Source organism: Emys orbicularis, chromosome 5 (assembly GCF_028017835.1).
Source record: "Emys orbicularis isolate rEmyOrb1 chromosome 5, rEmyOrb1.hap1, whole genome shotgun sequence".
Taxonomy (NCBI): Eukaryota; Metazoa; Chordata; order Testudines; family Emydidae; genus Emys; species Emys orbicularis.
The window spans coordinates 89,155,348-89,173,303 of record NC_088687.1 but is presented as its reverse complement, the minus strand read 5'-3'; positions in this window follow the sequence as shown (position 1 = coordinate 89,173,303).

Here is a 17,956-nt window from a genome sequence, read left to right as displayed (position 1 = left end):
TTGCAAAAAGGAAATTGCATTCTGTCACTGAAGCATGCAGAAGACTCATGTGCTGGAAAGAAACAGAGCTGTTTCTAGGTCAATTTTTTTAATTTATTCTCTTGAATTTGTGCTGTATGTAGCTATGAAATTTGATGCCTTGTCTGTCTTCTAGTGCATTTTTACATCTGTAAGAACTCTCTAAGGGCTTGTCTACACTACACAGCTTTTAGCGACAAGGCTGTGTCGACACAGACTTGTCGCTAAAAGCACTGCTCTACAGCCAAAATGCTTCTGAAATAAATGTAGTCAAACTTTACTAATTCTGGGTCACTGAGAACGAAAATGATGCTTAAAATTGTTGATTGGCTCTAGTTTTCAAGATATGCTATTGGGTCAGTATATACGACCCTTGACTTGGGAATGGCGGAGGATAAGTGAGTTATAAAGGGAAGGGATCTCAATTTAAACCAGAAATGACTAAAATACATCTTTGACTGGATCTATGAATAAATGTATGACTGGGTTTGGACAGTACTTGCTTTTTAGGCAAAACAATGAATGATGCAATCTGAAGCTGGTATTGCGTCATACATGATATGAATTGCATCATGTTATTCCTAGAAGTCATGGATGATGCAATCATAATGAAGCTTACATAACTCTGATGAACAAATTGCCCTATATCAGCTCTAGAAATCATACAGTGTCATGCTCTCTTATTTGTCAGTGTTTGATTTTGCAAAGGGACACATTTCTGTTTAGCCAAAGTGAGCAGAGATGCCTCGTACTTGTGTGAACAGTGCAGATAACTTCTGCTATGTTTGTGGTGAAGGGACTTTTGCATCACAAAAGCGCAGTATAACCACTATGGTTAAGAAAGCCTATCACCTTTATTTTGGCTGCAAAATTGGAGATCAAGACAAGAGGTGGGCCCCACACATATGCTGCAACACTTATGCAACAAATCTTCACCAGTGGTTGAACAGGAAAAGGAAATCTATGCCTTTTGCAGTGCCAATGATTTGGAGAGAGCCAACAGATCATACCAGCAATTGTTACTTCTGCATGGTGCCTCCAGTTGGGAAAGGTGTGTCAAAGAAGAAAAAGTGGACTGTGCATTATCCAAACATTCCATCAGCTATACGCCCAGTACCCCACGGAGAAGGACTGCTGGTTCCTGATGCACCAGAATCATTCTCACTTGAGGAAGAGGAAGAGGATGAAACTTCTGGTCCTGAACCATCAATGTCACAGGACCCACATTTTCTCCCATCCTCCTCCTCTGAACCACACCTCATAACACAATGTGAACTGAACGACCTTGTCAGGGATTTGGAACTACCCAAGAGTAAGGCAGAGCTGTTGGGCTCCAGACTACAGCAGTGGAATCTCCTGGCAGGTGATGTTAGGGTTTTCATGTTCCGTGACCGTCAAAAGGATCTTGTCCCATTCTTCTTCATGGAAGGTGATCTTGTAGCCTGCAACAACATTGATGGTGTGATGGCAGCCCTCAACATCGTTCATGATCCAGATGAGTGGAGACTGTTCACTGATTCATTGAAGACGAGTCTTAAAGCTGTTTTACTGCATAATGGCAATGTTTTGCCATCAATTCCAGTTGGTCATGCAGTCCATATGAAGGAAACCTATGACAACATGAAACAACTTTTGAGGTGCATAAACTATGACCAACATCAGTGGCAACTTTGTGGCGATTTGAAGATTGTTGCTCTCTTGCTTGGTCTGCAGACTGGATACACAAAGTACTGCTGTTTTCTCTGCGAATGGGATAGTCGTGCAAGAGATTCCCACTACATCAAGCAAGATTGGCCACTCCGACAGTCATTGGAGCCTGGGAGGAAAAGTGTTCAGCATCCACCACTTGTTGAATCAAGGAAGATTTTGTTACCACCCTTACACATCAAGCTGGGTCTGATGAAGAACTTTGTCAAGGCCATTGACAAAATACAAGCAGCTTTCAAGTACCTCCGTGGAAAATTTCCAAGGTTAGGTGAAGCTAAGATAAAGGAAGGTGTCTTTGTTGGTCCTCAGATTCGTGAACTTCTTCGAGATGATGCATTTGGCCATGCACTGCGTGGCAAGGAAAAGACGGCATGGAAAGCCTTCCAGTTAGTGGCAATAAATTTTCTCGGAAACAACAAGGCAGACAACTACAGGTTGTTGGTGGAAAACCTCCTCAAGGCATACAAAAGCCTTGGTTGCAACATGTCACTAAAGATACATTTTTTGCACTCTCATCTAGATTTTTTTCCACCGAACTGCGGAGCAGTGAGCGACGAGCACGGCGAGCGATTTCACCAGGACATTGCAACAATGGAGAAACGCTATCAGGGCAAATGGAGCCCATCAATGCTTGCAGACTGTTGCTGGACAGTGACAAGAGATGCTCCATTTAATGAATACAAGAGACAAGCCAAGAAGCCAAGCCAAGAAGCGCTGAGTAGACACTGAATAGGACTAAACTATGTACATAATAGTTTTTTGCCTTTTGTTTCATAATACATTTTATTTATTTTGCTGATTTGTAAAGTGTTACATAAACAGGACAGGTGAAATATTATCATGTAAAGCAACCATAAACACATGAAAAGACCTAGGTTTACAATTTATGATTAAAACTCTACTATCTACACAATATACATAGACATAAAATGTAAAAACTTAAATATCTTATAAACAGTAGCCAATCAGTTGTTTTAATTGTCATATTTGAATTCAGCACATCAAAATACATAATAAATAGCACATTTTATCTCTGAAGCAGACGACTTCTCAAAAATTGTAGACCAGTGAAGTCAGCATGTGTAAACGCTCTGTCGGTGTTTTGTCGGCACTTTTGAGTGCTCCTGCCGACAAAGCCACGTTCACACTGCCACTTACGTCGGCAAAACTTTTTTCTTTCGCGGGGTGGGGGCTTTTTAAAGTACCCATGAAAGACAAAAGTTTTGTCGACAATGTCGCAGTGTAGACAAGCCCTAACACACTCCTTTTTGTTCCCAGAGTTGCTGCAGCCTGTAACAGAGGCTTAAACACTGTGCTCTCTCATGGTCCCTTTACCTTTGCTCTTTCTTCTTGTTTTCTGAGAGTCAATTCAGACTAAAAGGATGGGCCTGCAGCCCCTGTACAGCCACATGCAGGCAAATATTAAGTTTCCCCAATAGATGGGCTGCACATTATAGGAGTCTCTGCACCCACCGTGCTCTAAGCAGAAGAAAGACTGCTCATTCTTGCCCCCCAGGAGAGCAGAACACCTTTAAAGGTGACAGGAGGATGCTAGGTCATTTACCAGCTATCACTCTGTTCCTAATGATTGGAGCAGATTGTTCAGCCCCTGCCCCCAAGGAGCTTCAGTTACATCTCAACAATTTTTTTCTCATTTCCCAACAATTAAGTAGTGAGTAAAGCAAATGTGTGTTTGGTAAAGAGAGCTCCTTAGCTCACTTGTTGGACAAAACCAGGTATAATTTCTGGTTGCAAGTCCATTTCAGACAACTTTTTGCCAGTCCCATTTTGTAAAGAGACCATTTAAAATCATATTCTTCTGAAAGATTAACAAGAAATTGTGTGAAAATGTGAAAAGCCACTTTTGAAAAGAAGTGAGTCCATTTTGTTTTTGTTATTATTTTAACTGGAATTCCTGAAAAGTTTACAATATGTGCAGGGTACATATAACAAACAACCCCACCATGTCACACAGGATTGCATGGAAGGCATCTCACAGATGGCATCAGTCTTATTGACCCCAACAGATATAGGATCATATGTAGCAAGAAACAATGCTTGATATTGTCCCCAGATCAGCAATTTAGGCCATGTTGATATTTTTAAGGTACTGATGTAGTGACTTCATTAATATAACTATGGCAGTGCAAGTCCCTCAGGTAGATGCAGTGCGCCAGAGTACAAAAAGTGATTTACAGGTGAAGCTTACCCAGTTTAAAACTGAAGTAAGCCACACTTGTGCAATTCACTTCGGACATTCGTGCAACATGTCCACATTAGGGATTAGCACTGATGCAGCATTCTGTATATCATCTTTAGATTTTCTGGTTTTATAAATGACAAGCACACTACAGGCAGGGCCCAGTGTATCCCACAATTCCACTGTATTTGCCACAGAATCCATCCGCTCCCTACCCATGACCACCTAACTGTGATCCATAAAAAAAATATTTCTAACACATTCTGTAACTCTTGTTCTTTGACATGTGTGGCACTTACCTCCCTAAGTGGAGATGTTTTTCCATCTGGTTGCACCATTCTGGAGTATCGCCATCCCATTTTTCAATTCAACACACAATTACTTATTCTACCTGAAACATCAAGGATTGACTGTTAGTTCTATGAAGGTACATCTAGTAGTTACTGCCATGGAAGCAGGCATCTTTTAAGTCGAGGGTGGCATACTAGTCCAGGGAGGGGATAATAAAATCATGTGAAACTATCATTTTTAAGAATTTGTTCAGTTGACACAGGTCTAAAATTGATCTGAGTCTGCCCTTCACTTTCAGGATTAATGGTGGGAATATAACCACTTCCCACTGTGATACTGTGGAACCTCCTCTATGGGACTCGCCCACAGCAGAGACTGCATATCCTGGAGGAGGAGCTCCTCATAAGAGTGGCCCCTGAAGAGGGATGGGTAGAAATGAATTGGAAGGTATATTCCACCTCCACAGTGCTCAAGACCCAATGGTCTGAAGTAATATGGGACCAAGCACTGGGAAAGTAGGAAAGATGGTTTGCAAGTTGTGATAAATGAAGGAGGGGGGAGGTTAACTCCCTTTTATGAACACCCAGCCAGCCAGTTAGCTATAAAATCCCGGTTAGTAGCTGTTCTCTACTTGCTTTACCTGTAAAGGGTTAAAAAGTCCATAGGTAAAAGGAAGGGAGTGGGCACCTGACCAAAAGAGCCAATGGGAAAGCTAGAACTTTTTTAAAATTGGGAAAAAACTTTCCCTTTGTCTGTCTGTGTTGTTCTCCTGAGAAGAGAGACAGGGCTGGAACTAAGCTTGCGCCAGGTATGAAAAATCATCAAATCATACCTAGAAACTACTCATTTGAAACCCCAGATATGTAAGTAGATCAGGAAATGTCTAGGAAGATGCAATTAGTTTTATCTCTTTATGGCTTGTGGACTCCTCTGTGCTAACCCCAGGTGCTTTTGTTTTGTTTGTAACCTTTAAGATGGACCTCAAGAGAGCTATCTTGATGCTTAATCCTTGTAATTGTTTTTTTAAAACCTAGCAAAAAGCCTAAGTTCCAGATATATTTTCTTTCATTTTGTTTTTAATAAAATTTACCTTTTTTTAAGAACAGGATTGGATTTTTGTGTTCCTAAAAGGTTTGTTTAATTAGCTCATGGCAACAGTTGATTTCCTTTGTTTTCTTTCTCAGCTCTTCCCTGGAGGGGGGAGGGGTGAAAGAGCTTAAGGGTACTCTACAGGAAGGAATTCCCAAGTGCACCTTCCTGGGTTCCAAAAGCATTTTTTTTTTTGCACTTGGGTGGTGGCAACATCTACTCATCCAAGGTCAGAAAAAAAGCTGTAACTCTAGGAGTTTAATACAAGCCTGGAGTGGCCAGTATTAATTTTTAGAATCCTTGTGGGCCCCCACCTTCTGCACTCAAAGTGCAATAGTGGGGAATCAGCCTTGACACAAGTGTAGGAGAAATAGGGTCTGGAAATCTGGACAATGGCATGGCATCTTCAACTGACCCATCAGAATGATTTCTTGGTACTTCCTAGGTGTCTAAAAGGGCAAGGAGCTGGAGCTGAAGCCAAAGGATGGGTAGGTGTGTGCCTATAACCCTAGACTTTTTTTTCACAGGTCCTGAGGAGGGTGAAGAGCAGGATAACGATACATCTGACAAAGACAATAGTGTGTTCTGACCAAGGCAGAAGTGTACAAACCAAGAACTTCAAGGTGGCCCTTGAGTCCGTAAGGCCATGGAGCTGGCTATCTGTCTGCTCTGAAAACAGGACTCCCAAAAGGCACGTCTTGACTAGCATTCTGGACTGCATACAGTAGACCAGAAAACTGCAGCCATGAGGCTCTCTTCATGGAGACTACAGAAGTCATAGTCCTAGCTGCTAAGTCTGTCGCGCCCAGCCCAGCCCACAGCAAAGTTCTCACTACTAATCTGGCCTCATTCACTAGGGCAGAGAACTCCTTCCTACTGTTCTCAGAGAGCAGATCTTTGTAGTCTCAAAAAAAACAAACACCTTATTGATTTGGAGCACCACCCCAATTGGACCTATTATAGATAAATCAACCAGGTTTGAGAGGACTGTGACGCCTCCTTGATCTGAATGTCCAATTCTGAAGCCACCCTCTTTAACAATTCCTGATAAATCTTGGAGTTATCAGGACAGGGTGATGTTGCATCAAAGGAAACCACCTTGTCAGAAGATGAGGAGGAGGAAGCCAAGACTGGAAGTGGCTGAAGTTTTTCCACAGGATGCCCTGATGGCTCTTCTAGAGCCTCTTCCTGACGCTCAGCACTGGGCCCAGTACCTGATACTGGAGGTGGGGTGAGCATACCTGTCTGGATGAGGGCATTGAATAGGCAATATGAGGGGAGAATCTAGAAACTTGGGGAAAACCCCATGGGTTTCAAAAAGGCGACTGATAAAGGGCTGGATCCCAGTAACATTCTGGCCACATTCCCATTACAGCTTCTCTTCTGGGGTTGCGAAGGGACCCAGAGAGAAAGGACCTAGATGGGGAGTGGCATGCTTCTATGTCTCTCAGTCTCAGAGCAGGACCTACCTCAGAGTCCAAAGAAGATTCCTCTTCTGCTGACCATGCAGGCACTGTCCCACTCTACTGGGACCAGAGAACCTGGCAATGGCTGGAGAGATGCCATCTTTGCTGGCTTCCACTTAGACAGTACCAATGGGTAGACTGTTCAGGAAGTAGGCAGCTGGGGCGGTACCACGTACTGCACCCAAAGTGTTGGTGCCAGGGAGTTCAACAGAACCAAGGGACCTGATTCCTGTACCACCAGCGATACCAGCACCAAGAGGCAGAGTAAATTCCTCACTGCTGCAATTGTCTCCATGATAGTCAGCACCAAGGTCGAATGAGACTGATGTGGTGCCGCTGAGGTTGACAGTGCCATTTATGGCATCAGACTCAACAGTGCCTGTTCCAGTGCAGAGATACAGTGCTGATTTAGGCACAGATTTGGAGGAGGGATGCTTAGATTCTGTTTGCCCCCTACTTGACTCCCTTCCCCCTGCTTTACATGCTTAGGGGTTGGAGGTCTTCATTTGATCGGATCCTCTTTGCGAGACTTATACGTCTTCCTAGTAACAGGTAAGGGAGATCAGTGCTGGGACTCTGACAGTCTAGGAGGCATGCTTGCTTCTGACTGAAGCAGCAGCACTCAGCACCAAGTCAGACCAGGACAGCTCCTTGGGTGTTCTCAGGCCTGCCTCCATTAGTGGGAACTTCAGCCTAGCCTCCCCATTATTTTTCCATCCTAGGCTTGAATTCCTGGCAAATTCGCACCAGTCCTTCATGTGAACCTCTCCCAGCCACTTGAGACAACTACCATGCAGATCGCCTACAGGCATAAGCTTTAAGCCCATGGCCTAGGATAAGCCTTGGTGCTGGCAACAGAACATTGAAATCAGAAAAAAAAAGCAATACTTTTCCCCACACACAACTAGACCTACTAAAACATACTAAGTAGCTTCAGCTAAATGTGTACACAAAGGCTGAGAGAAAACTGTTCTGGCAAGAAACTGGGGTTCCAATGAGCATTGTGGGTGGTAAGAAGGAATGAAGGGAGCTGTGGGTGGCTTTGCCCTTTATACCTTCATGCAGTGACACACAGCAGCAGAGGGTGCTCAAGCTGCCTGATGGGAACCACTGAAAGAAAAAGTTCCCAGCAGCCACGCGCTGGGTGCACAAACACCAAGAGTGGAATGCAGATATGCAACCTCTTGAAGAAGAATCTGAGCTTTCATTTACAAAAATGTAGTTCCAGTTTTCATGATTGTGAAGTGAAAATTGATAGTGTGTGTAGTAAGATGAGGCCCTGAGACATAAACCCTTGGTATCAGAGGCCTGGTATGAGGCCCGAGGCCTGAACTGAAGTAATGGTCAAGACATTGCTAACATAAAGCAAAGTTAGGCTGTGAGCCAGAGGCAGGCCCTGCTCACAGAAGTTGGCAAGAGCATATACACATGTAAGTACTAATAAGATGAACGTATGCCAGGACGGCACCCATACAGATAACAAGGAACAGGCAGACCCAGTCTAAAGACAGTATAAAAGGATAAGATGATGGATAGACAATATGAAAGGACAATACAATGAATAGACAGTATGATGGATAGACTTATTTGTTCAAACCAATCTGCACCATGAGAAAGGCAACACCATAATGCATAGAGGGGCTGTACCTCAGTGCGTTCAATGATGCGAAACCTGCGTATAAGAATGCATCCCTGAGTGGACGTCTTTGTATGGCCTAGGGGGCAGTGGCAAATCCCGCCACTGACTGAGCCGGTCCATTGCCAGGGGGCACATATTCGTAGTATGTCCTGTAGAGTCTGTGGGAAACTATTACTGTGCTTCATTTGACAATAAATCTGGCCAGGTGCCTTCGTACCTTGCTAGAGTCTGTGGTCATTGGGGGTTCTCTTGGGGTCTGCTGTGCCAGCGATCTGCACAGAGGCGGGGCAGCACACAGAGGGAACACGCACGCAGCCAACTGATATCAACATGGAATAGAGCAGAGCACCACACCGGTAGCGTCTGACTACAGTGTGAACAAGCTGTAAGGATCTGTCTATACTAACTACTCCAGCACAAACTCCTAATGTAGACACTCTTCACTGGTGTGAAAGAGGGCTTGCCTCATGTGACTTGTTCCTGTACAGTACTCTCAGTCTTTTGCATCAGTTTACTTTAGGAGTTTGCACCAGCATAACTACAAGAGTGCAAATGTCCCTAACATTAACATGGCGTATGTCACTGCAGTATTGTCTTCTACAATGCTAACTTTGAAGCTCAAAGATAACATTTAATACCAACTTTGTTACCTATATTGCTGCTGATAATTTTAGCAGAAAACATGTTTATCCTACAGTCCCAAACTGCCTCTGATGCTTTTCCAGTTATCAAAATCCCAAATGTTCTTTATTCAAGCACCAAAACATTCAGCTTCCCCTGATAACTTCTATTCTTTGGTACTGTTTATTTAGAAAATCAAACCACCAAACACAAAGGGTAAGTGCATGTTTACATATGCTTACCTGGTGCAGCAATTGATAAATATCAAGGTTGATTTTGGTTTTTCTGCACTCACTATAAGTCAATAGTAATAATTGTTCCAAAAGGAAAATGGCCAAAATGATGGTTCTCTTAACAATGAGAAAACATGCTGTTTGTAGGCTGGCTTCAGAAAGGCTTTGAGAGACCTGGTTTCAGTTGTAGTCGTAGCTGTGTTCTTATAACACAGCTCTAAATCTTATTCTACTGTACCTGAATGCTGATTTTGCTTGGCTATCACATTTTCTGTCTGTGTATGTGGTGAAACTAGGATTAAAATTAGCTAGTAGAAGTTCAACCCAGATAATATAATGGTAATGCTGATAGGCCAGGGACTATAAACATGAGGGAATGAGTGAAGTTATATCTAACTGAGGGGATGTATCAGCCTTTTACTCAAGTTCACAGTTTGGGGGTCATGTTGGATCCCAGTCAAGAGCTTCTGGATGTCCAGATATCAGTGGTGGCCCAGTGTCTAATCTTCTCTTCACTAAAAAATTACAACTTTTCTTTCAGATAGGGACCTCAACACAGTTATTCATGCCTGTGCAATGAATGCCCTCCACTTGGGATAAGACCTGAAGACCATTCCAAAGCTTTAGATTGTGCACAATGTGGGGGGTCCATTTATTTGTCAAGTCTGGATTAAGAAAATGTGTCTCTGCCATGGCCCTATGCCGATGCTGTAGCCTCCCCTCTGCTTGGCGTGGCAAGGGCCAACACCACAAAAGTAATCTGCTGACTTAGTTGGAGGGGACACCATTATTCCTTTGGATTGACTGGGAAATCCCTCTCCTCTCAAGTTTCAAGTGCACTACAGTGCATTCCAGAAGAAAAAGCATTCAGCTCCAAACCATCCAGAGGATTCAGGGGGAAGGGAACTTGCCACCACTACCCGACCCAGCAGAGCTCCTTGCTGGGCTGGCTTTAGTCCCAGAACAGTGGTTTCAGAGTTAATCCATTGAAATGAAAGGGCAGCTCACATCTCAGAGCCATTGTTTCAGGCTCTGCCCAGACTCAGGCTGCCATCTCTGTATTCTGTACATTGGTTCACGTTTTAAAACTTTTGTTCACAACCATGAGAGCTAGATAAAAATAAAATGAAAGCTAAGATTCTGACTTCGTCATACCTGTGGACCTCTGTATGACTCCCAGGTCTTAATCCAGCCCCATTTCTTACCTAGAACATATTACATCTGTACTTCAACTAATTCACTGGATACGACTCAATTTTGAAGTGTAACTACAGATCTATTATGGTTTGGCTCTTGTGTACCTGACACAACTCTTCCCTTCTGCCTTGCCATGACATCTGAGATCAGCTCAACACTAAAGCTGACAAACGTTAGGTTTTTACTTCTGGGTGCCTGATGCAAATCATTCTCAGTGGAAGTCCCATCACTCTAGAATTCATACTCCCTTTTGCTCTGAAGCCCAAATCTGTCCAATCGTGCTGCCTAAAAGGTATCTAATTCTATACAAAATTAATATTGAAATCTGATTTCTCACTTACAGGAAATGGATGTAATAATTGCTGTCAATTCAAATAAGATGATTTATCCAGTTATATTTTGATTATTCTATTTGAAATTCAAGGTAGAAGAGGGATGCATATATAAGAGTATCAGCACTAATTACCGACTTGATGCTGTGTGCATCCCTTTCCCATTGACAGCAGCGGAGGTGGAGGGGGGAACTCAGCAACTCACAAGTGTGTTCGGTAATTGGTTGAAATTTTCCACATTGTGGCCCCAAAGGAGAATCTGATGAACTCTCAATTTCTTTTTTCATGTTTTTCAAGCAGCTATATTCAACACTGTACAGCATCAAGGCCTTTACCCTTATAAACAAAGGCATGAAAGACAGAAAAGGGGTTGGGTCAATATTGTCTTAGCCACGTGATAAGGCTAAGATTAAAGGATAGCTAGAAAAGAGACTCCTTGTTTTCCCCTGTTTTATATTCTATGCACTAGAATAGATAATCATTAATATCCTTCTACAAAAGCAACCAGAAAGACCACAGACATTTTTACTCTGCCAGGTCATGTGCAGGGATTTCCCTACACCCCCACCCCTGAATTTCCTCTCCCCTCCCCCCCACAGTGGTCAACCAGTTACATGCAGTGTTGCCAATTTAATCATTGGTTGAAAATTTTAATTAAAATTTAAACATTAATACACACTTTGAAAGCATATACAGTATATGATAAAATACTTGTACCTGAGAAAGCATAATGGGTTTGAAAACTATGAACAAAGACTAGCTTCCTCATACAGCTGTTATTTATGAGAATGTCAGCACATTTGTTTTGGCTATATTGGCCTACCTAATAATTTCACATTATGATTTGTAAGCAAGGTCTGAGTGAGCTCTCCCTTGATAGCTAGTGATGAGCCAGGGGGTGGGTGGAAAGGCTTCAGGATCAGACTGTATTTGCATGAAAAACACCTACTCTGCCTAGGTATCCAACAGACAGAGCTGTATTGCTCAAGTGATCAATTTTTGCTGGTGTTGGATTACAAATCACTTTAGTATTGAATGTGGGGGTCATGAAATGTTGTTATCCTTATTGTATGAGTAAAGGGTGGCAGAACTGTGCTTAGCCTGTCTGAATGGGGGGAGGGGGTCTCCCTCAGTGCTTAATTTGTGCTAGGGCTTGCCAGGGCTGAGCCCTGGCACCTCTAGGCTTGGCAGTTCATAGCCCTGGGACCTCTGGGCTTGCCACATCAATTATGAAAGTAACAAACTTGCTTGATCCCTGGCACCTCTTTCATTACAAATTAAGCACTAGTCACCCTCAAGTGAACTGCACTCGCTAATGCCAAGTGTTTCAGAGGGAATGAACAGAACAGGCAATCATTGAGTGATCCATACCCCGTCGTCCACTCCCATCTTCTGGCAAACGGAGGCTAGGGACACTCAGTCCATGGTGTTGCATCCCTGCCCATCCTTGCTAACAACAGTTGAGGGACCTAACTTCCATGAACTTATCTAGTTCTTTTTAGAAACCTATTATAATAGGTTCACAACATCCCTGGCAAAAAGTTCCACAGGTTGACTGTGCATTGTGTGAAGAAGTACTTCCTTTTGTTTGTTTTAAACTTGCTGACTATTAATTTCATTGGGTCACCCCTGGTTCTTGTGTTAAGTGAAGGGGTAAATAACATTTCCTTACTCTCTTTTTGCACGAGTCAAGATTGTGACATTGCACCCCATATTCTTCACAGTGATATTATTGTAACATAATCACAATGTATTTTATGCAAGATAAGTCACATGAGCTATCCATGAGCTATCATTGGAAAGGTTATGGTTTGCTGAATATGATTATCCTATTTGTATGCATGTATCATTTTTGTATCCAAAGTTATGAATATTAACTATGTATCTGTATTTCAAAATGTAGTTACACCTGGGCAATGCCCACTAGGCAAAATGCTCTCAGTCTAGATGGCTGCCTTGGAAGGGCCCATTCAGGTTAATGAGCCATTAGGAAGAAACAATAGGCCTTAGGAGAAGCTTATCTCCCATCTGAGGAGCCTTCCTGAGGACCCCACAATGAGTAATGGCTGCTGTGATACTACAGGGACATGTGACCAGGCCACCCGGTGCTGGACTCCATCTGAGGATGTCAGTATTTTTCCACTGACTGGCATGGGAACAAAGCTGTGAAACATAGTGCTCCCACCATATGCAAAAGCTACGCAAGGCATGGGAATGACATCATCTGGGGTTCTTCACTGACTCCCCACCCAAGAAGACTCGTGGAAACACCTAAGGAACAAAGACTGAACTAGGGGAAGTGCTTGACCCAGGCTAAAGGGATTGTTTAGCCTGTGAATGGAACACCTGGGGTTTCCAAGCTGTAAGCAAGTGCACCCTGACCCTTAAGAATCTGCAGCCTGCTTGTATCATCACTTAGGGTGAGGATCTGCTATTCATATCCAATCTATTTAGCATATTAAGCCTAGTTTGCATTTTTTATTTGCTAGGTAATCTGCTTTGATCTGTTTGCTATCCCTTATAATCACTTAAAATCTATCTTTTGTAGTTAATAAACTTGTTTTTGCTTTATTTAAAACCAGTGTGTGGGAATCATAACTCAGGGGGAGAAAGCTGTTGCATATTCCTCTCCACATTGTGGGAGGGGGTGAATTTTATGGGCTTATGCTGTTCAGTTCCCTGTGCAGCACAAGATGATATAATTTTGGGATCTGTGGGGGAGAGGGGGTGCATGCCTTAGGAACTGGGAGATGCCCTAGCTGAAATCTTCCCACGCAGGGGCTGGTTAAAGTGCCTGCCTGCATGTACTGCAGCTGGATGTGTCCCTACCAGTATATATGCTGGTGAAAGTGCAAAGCCTCCCTGATGCACAGCGCGTCCCGCTGGGATCTATGCTGCCCCTCTGCCGCCTTCACCGCGTGGCTGTAAAGCAGTCCCAATACTAACATTCCCCTCCCTAATTTAAAGCAGGGCGTCATGTGTGACATTACACTGATGAGGATCTCGGAGACTGAGAGGGGAAGGATGCTTCGTGAGACCATGCAGAGGCCAGGGCCGTATGCCGCCATGCTGTGCCGTGCAATGATCCCGGACTACCTGATGGACTCATGGCGTGGGAACGTGTGTTACCACGGGGGACCGAACAAGATCGCCCTGCCGCGGAACCTCATGCGCATGCTTGAGCGGTACCTCCAGGAGAGCTATGCCGAGCTATCCCAGGAGGACTCTCTGTCCATTCCCGGGCACATTGACCGTCTTTTCATTTAAGTGCAGCATAAGGGACTACAGAGTGGAGCGTCCTGTGGTGGACTAATCATGAATATCCGGACATTATTTGATTTTCTATACATAGTTAGGACTAAATAGTTGACTAAGCCAACTAAATCATGAACAACAAATGGCTAATATAGTTAATATTCCTGTTTTGTTATAAATAAAAGTTTCTATGTTTAAATGAGTGACTGAAAAGCCCATTCTTAACAATATAAATATTCCAGTTATGTTAAAATTAAATGTTTAGATGTTTAAAGCACTCACTGCTTGATCCTTCCCCTGATTCGGTGTCCGGGGTAAGGGCTGTGGACGGTTGGTAGGGGATCTCGGTAAGGGTGATGAAGAGCTCCTGGCTGTCGGGGAAATCAGCGGTGCAAGCGCTGTCGACTGCCTCGTCCTCCTCATCTCCTTCCTCATCTTCCCCGTCACCTAACATTTCCGACGAGGAACCGGCCGTGGACAATATCCCATCCTCGGAGTCCACGGTCACTGGTGGGGTAGTGGTGGTGGCCGCACCTAGGATGGAATGCAGTGCCTCGTAGAAACGGGATGTGTGGGGCTGGGATCCGGAGCGTCGGTTTCCCTCTTTGGTTTTTTGGTAGCCTTGTCTCAGCTCCTTGATTTTCACGCGGCACTGCGTTGCATCCCGGCTGTATCCTCTCTCTGCCATGGCTTTAGAGATCTTCTCGTAGATCTTTGCATTCCTTCTTTTGGAGCGCAGCTCTGAAAGCACGGACTCATCGCCCCACACAGCGATGAGATCCAAGACTTCCCGATCAGTCCATGCTGGGGCCCTCTTTCTATTCTGAGATTGCACAGCCATCTCTGCTGGAGAGCTCTGCATCATTGCCAGTGCTGCTGAGCTCTCCACGCTGTCCAAACAGAAAATGAGATTCAAACTGGCCAGACAGGAAAAGGAATTCAAATTTTCCCGGGGCTTTTCCTGTGTGGCTGGTCAGAGCATCCGAGCTCGAAGTGCTGTCCAGAGCGTCAACAGAGTGGTGCACTGTGGGATAGCTCCCGGAGCTATTACCGTCGATTTCCATCCACACCTAGCCTAATTCGATATTGCCATTTCGAATTTAGCGCTACTCCTCTCGTTTTCGAGGAGTACAGAAGTCGAATTTAAAAGAGCTCTATGTCGAACTAAATAGCTTCGTGGTGTGGACGGGTGCAGGGTTAATTCGATGTAACGGCGCTAAATTCGATATAAACTCCTAGTGTAGACCAGGCCTTAGTCATCTCTTTCTTTTTAATCTCTCCTCATATGGAATCTGTTCCATATCCCTAATCATTTTTGTTGCCCTTCTCTGTACATTTTTCCAATTCCAATATATCTTTTTGAGGTGGGGCAGCCAGAACAGCACCCAGTATTCAAGATATGGGCGTATCATAGATTTATATAGTAAAAGTGGAAGAGCTTGGTTTGCCGGACTGATCAGACAAGCCACTACTGACCACCTACATGAAAAGGCTGCAAAACACCATGCCTCTGGACTGCACCAACATGCAGAAAGCCTTATAAGCCAGTCACTGTCAAAACCAAATTTAGAATTACTTAATGAGGATGTTAAGAATGCTGGAGACACAACACAGTTTATGTGAACCAACATGGCTGTTGCATCATACTATTTAACCAAGAGATACCACACACTACAAACTCTAGGCCAATGTTAAGTGCATTGATAACTTGTTAATCCTGAAGTTGGACACTGGTTACAAACAAGACTGATAAATGCTATCTTTGTGCAAAAAACTGAGCTGACTGGCTAGAAGCATACAGTGCGACAGTAAAAGACTAAGCAGGTGGAAAAGTGAAGGACTCTCTCACCACGTTAAAAAAATGTCCATACATGTCTAATGAAAGCACCGATAATATTTGATGCCTATTTGTAAGTCATTTCATATGTTTTCTTCATGTCCATGGTAGGCCAGATAGTGCATTCTAGCTGTTCAGGTTATAGAAGACACATCTGTGACAGCCCACATCTTAGAAGATTTACATGCTTGTAAATTGAATCCCAAACAGGTGGCTGCTTGTGCATTTGATGGACCTGCAAACTTCTCTGGAAGACATAGGAGAGTAAAAACTTTGCTCAGAGAAAAGTGTAACCCTAATCTCTCCTATACACACAGCAGAGGACATCTACTCCAACTAGTACAAGCTGCAGAATATTCAAAAGACATTAAAAAGCCATAAATTTAATGGCTTTGTTATACTCTTTTTTCAGCAACAATCCAAAAGGACAGAACTTCTTGGAAAAAATAGAAGATACATTGGGACTGAAGTTCAAATTAGTTCAACCTGGGATATTCCTTTTGATAATTTAATTTAATTTAATTTAATTTAATTTAATTTAATTTAATAATTTGTTCAAGGAACCTTCACTTCCAGCAAAAGCAAAGCACACTTATTCTGACTAGTGTATAATTAACTGTTTGTGATTAGTTTGCTAACCATAAAAGGAAGTTACATCAAGTTTAGACATCAACTAAATACATCTCCAAGAAATTAGCCTGCAAATGTAAGGAAGATGACTATTCGTGACTATGTGAGCTATGTTTCTCTTTGATAGGAAGATGAAACAGTCTATCTGATAGACCAACACCACATATATGTAAAAAGTCATGGTGTAATCTGTGAAACTGATTGGTATAACTGCTTGTGACCATTTTTATGTAACATGAAGAGGAGGGATTGTAGATTTGTACTGATTTTACAATGTTATATACAAATTTTTTACAAACAGAAAATTATATCCAATTTCATTTAAAAAGTTAAAACCTTTTAACTAAAACCTAAAACCTTAAGTTGTGACATTACGCCCCATATTCTTCATAGATATATACATCTTAGTTATGCCATAATCATATCTTAACTACATATCTATGAAGAATATGGGGCGTAGTGTCACAACTTTAGGTTTTAGGTCATGGGAGATATCATTGGAAAGGTTATGATTTACTGAATATGATTATTCTATTTGTTTGCATGTATTATTTTTGTATCTGAAGTTAGGAATATTGTCTATGCATCTATTACAAATATGTTTACACCTGGGGAATGCCGACTAGACAGAATGCCAATCAATCTGAATGGCCAGTTGGGATGGGACATTAGGGAACAGAATAGGTCTTTGGTGATGCTAATCTCCCACCAGGAAGCCTTCCTGGGGATGCTGCAAACAACCTCTGTGTAATGACTGTAGAGAAATGTGACCAAGTCACCTGGTACTGGATTCCATGATAATGCTAGTGCTTTTCCACTGACCAGGTGTGGGAATCAAACTAAGAGACAAAGGATTCCTGCCATATGCAAAAACTATCTGAGGCAGGGGAGTGACATCATCGGGGTTGGTTCTTCATTGACTCCCCACCGAAAAGAGGACTGCTGGAAACACCTGAGAACAAAAAGACTGCAGCAGGGGAGAAGGGCTGAACCTAGGCTAGAGGGTGTCTGGCCTGTGAAAGGAATATCTGGAGATTTAAGCTGTAAGCAAGTGCAGCTTGCCTTCAAGAAACTCTGCAATCTGCCTAAAACAGTATTTAGAGTGAGAATTTGCTACTTATAACCAATTTCTTTAGTATATTAAGCTTAAATTGCATATTTGTTTTATTTGCTAGGTAATCTGTGCGAACAATTAAACGAATACCCAGAGTTTGTTTTGCCACTGGAAATTTTACCTGCATAGAAATTATTCCAGTGACTAATAATGTGATCTGTACCTTATTGCAATACACCCCTTCTTATGCCATTAATATCAATGCCTCCTGGAAGTACATAAAGATGTTCAACCAACAGATGTGGTATAGTACTACACCAAAGAGAGATGTATTAGGATATCAATGGACTGTGATTAACACTACACTAGGGACTGTTAAATTTTCAT